The following is a 3768-nucleotide window of genomic DNA, read 5'->3' on the forward strand; positions in this document are numbered from 1 at the left end:
ACCCAGTACGCAGTGTCAATTAGATTCGTCGGACAGAGTCTAGGCCAACCAGATTTTCCTTCATGGATGGGGCAAATTTTCATGGGTGGGGTAAAAGTTACCATATTATAGGAATGGAGCAACCGAATTCAATTAAAGCCTACTGCGACCTTCAAAATCAAATGCGTTTGTTCTATCAAGATCGTCAGATGACTTGGCCGTATTGTGCAAAAATGGCAGCTTTTGCCATATCCAAGAAGTAAAGTCTGCTTGGATTGGACTACTCAGTCTGATGAATCCGATTGACAGTGTGCACTGGGTCTAATGTCCTTGTCTGTTGTTACACGCAGAAAGATATGAATTCGATTCTCCGCTTGAGAAAGTATTGTAGTGTCCTTGTTGGGTGTCTCGGTTTGTCTTGTGCTTTGGTTGTACCCACTTACCCATTGTATTAAAACACTCCTAGTCCTCTTCGTGTAACTTTTTTAAAGTTTTTGTCTTTTCATTATTATAATGCATTAATTTTTCAACATGATTTAATACGTCAATTTCTTTCATGTTCCTTCGTGCTATTCAACATCTCTCCTATTCCTGTTAAAACCGCCAACGGAAGCAGCACTGATTTGATTCCCTCTGAAATCTGCACAGTTGAATTGTCTCCCACTTTCTGTTCTGATTTTTTTTAAGTTGCAAAGAAATTATTGAATTATCTTTATGTAAACTTTTCTAGATTTAAAATTGAATGTATTTCATTTCAGTTTTTAAAGTATCAATTTTCCTGTCAAAACATTTAGATACAGCGACAGAGGATCAAAAATGAGAACACATAAATTTAGAGACTCAATTTCAACTAAAAGGAAGGGGATACAATAATAATGCTGATGTTTCCTCCTATGCCCCCAGCTTTATATTATATTAATACATGTATTCACAACAGACAGACAACACATCGAACAACATTATGGTTTGTATGTTCTCTAGAAGGAAAAACCCCAACCCCACCAATAGGCTATAGGAAATCGAGATATTTCTTCAAACGTTATATATAATTTTGAATCAGAAGCGGCATGACACCCTCCCTAAAATGTAAGCCATGCTGAAGAAAGCGGTCGTAACGTCTAAATAAGAGACCGTCAAAGGTTGACCGTCCATAAAACCACAGGAGGACCAGGTAGCTTCCTCATAATTATTTAAATTATTTTGCCTGCTGGTCAATAGTGCAGTCTGTGTGTGTGTGTGTGTGTGTGTGTGTGTGTGTGTGTGTGTGTGTGTTGGGGCGGGGGGGGGTATTTGTGTGGTGTGTGTGTGTGTGTGTGTGTGTGTGTGTGTGTGTGTGTGTGTGTGTGTGTGTGTGTGGTGTGTATGTGTATGTGTGTGGTGTGTGTGTGTGTGTTGGGGGAGGGGGTATTTGTTTGTGTATATTTGTGTGAGTGTGTATGCGTGAGTGGGGTGTGTGTTGGTGTGTGTATGTGTATGTGTGTGTGCATGTATATGAATATGTGTGAATGTGTGCCTGTCCTTCTACTCAAAAATGAGTCGTGAATGGAAAAGAAGCTAGGGATTTGAGGGAAGGGGTAGCTTTGTGTAGGATTTAGTCTCAATATGAGATCTGTGTTTGAGTATATCTCTGTCCCGAGTGCGTTTACTATTAATAGATCTCTCCCCCCCCTCTCTCTCTCTCTCTCTCTCTCTTTCTCTCTCTCTCTCTCTCTCTCTCAACCTCTCTGCCTGTCTGTCTGTCTGTGTCTCTCTGTGTCTCTCTGTGTCTATGTCTCTGTCTCTATCTCTCTCACTCTCTCTCTCTCTCTCTCTCTCTCTCTCTCTCTCTCTCTCTCTCTCTCTCTCTCTCAGTCAGCCTCACCTTCTTAAGAACACTGACACCTCTCCTACTGAGTCCCCTCCCCCTTCCCTCCCCCGGAAATCAACTATCATCCCCTCACCCCCCCCCACCCCTCCCAACCCTTCATTCCTCTCCCATCCCACATTCTCCTTTTCCTCCTTTCTCCCATCAAACTCAGACACAAACACCAGGGATCCTGCTTTACACCCTTGACCGTCCCGAACCAGACTGAAATATCTGTCTCCGTCACGCCGCTGAGAAATGCTGTCCTCTTCTCAATAATCAGAGAAAAAAACGCACTGAGATTTCAGGAATTATGTGAAACATTATGTGAAGCTATTCGAAAGGAGGACTTATCTCTGGGTGACGCCGGACTAACTGACAATTATTTTTACCAATAAATTACTCCAGGTGAGTTGAATTGTAACATCCTCGTTAAACAACCTATGTAAATGGATCCACCTCTATACTCTGACAAAATTCAAAAAATTTGCACAGTTGTTTTACTAAGGATATTAGATAAACAGTGTCCCACATATTATTATGCACAGTGGTTCATCTAGTTCCACTTACTTCTGACAATCGCTCCTAAAATGCACTAGACATACAGATATTGTGTGTGCGAACCCCCCTCCCCCCCCCCAAATAAAATCGCACGCATTTTTTTAAACAGCATTGTCTTCTCGGTCGTTATAAGACGGATTGCTAGACGGATATTTCATGCTTGTCATTTATAGTAATGTATCAATAGAGACGCCAGCGACCAATGTCTATGTACTGTTCTGGACTATTATATGTTATATCACTAAACTTATGTTCTATCATCTATCCCAGCGTGGGTCAACCTCTTTATAGCTTTTTATAGGTAGCGCCCATTTTTGCCACCTTTAGGAGGCTAAAATTTTCATACCGCCCACCTACACGTATTCCCAAGTGGGTTTTTAAGTAATACCTGTCACAGCCCGGGTGATCCCGAAAGCCCACCAAAAGCACCAATTTGCCCACTAGTGGGGGATTTCGCCCAGGTTGGAAAGCACTGATCTACAGAATATTTTTTTAAAGACCTGACCTTTGTCCTTCGAGGAAGTAAACGACATGTAAGAGGAAGAACACCGCTGTTTTCGTGACGCGGGCGATGTAATTGTCTGGATGTCAGTCCGTGTCTTTTTTACACGTAATCCATTCGTGACTTTTGAGAAACCTTACAGGCCTATTCGCATAACTGACCTGTCTGTGGTGTATATAATGTGTATATTATATCTCCGCCCTTCTTGACCACAGGCTATTTCTTTTCCAACAGCATGCAGCTCCCTTACAATGGGTTATGTTGCTTCTCTATCTTCGTTGTCGTCACCACTGGACCAACTGCCTCAAATCTGACTAAGATTCGACTAGATCTAGTTTTCTGTTTTCAAGGCATCATTTGTTTGTGTTTTACATCGAAGAAATCCCAGCTGTTGATACATTCCCGTTGTCGCGAGTTCAAATACTTTTTCTAACTTTGTGTTTGTATTGTTATAAAAGTATTCTATTGCTTCCCATTGGAAAGGGACGCCGTGTTAAGAGATGCAAACTCTTGCGTAATATCTTTCTTTCTGAAACAGATGTGAAAGCCAACATTGATTACAGGGTGTAACATTGTATATTCTTTTAAGAATGTCAAGAGAAATGCTAAGATCTTACATGGTCCAACATCAGTAATGAAACCATTACCACTTTTCTTTGATAAAACAAGGTGAGATTGCTGCATTCTTTCTTATTTAATTGCATGTTCTCTGCAGAAGGGGAAAGTTCATATTTAAGAATTGCGAAAGACATCTTTTAGGAACTGGTCAAAGTATAGTTGAGGTCTCTGTTATTAAAATAATAATAATAAAATACGTCTTTCGCGCATGATGTCATGGCTACAACCATATTAGCCCAACGGGAAAGGGTGGGTTTTTTGGGAG

Source organism: Aplysia californica, unplaced genomic scaffold, assembly GCF_000002075.1.
Source record: "Aplysia californica isolate F4 #8 unplaced genomic scaffold, AplCal3.0 scaffold00400, whole genome shotgun sequence".
In the NCBI taxonomy this organism is placed as follows: domain Eukaryota; kingdom Metazoa; phylum Mollusca; class Gastropoda; order Aplysiida; family Aplysiidae; genus Aplysia; species Aplysia californica.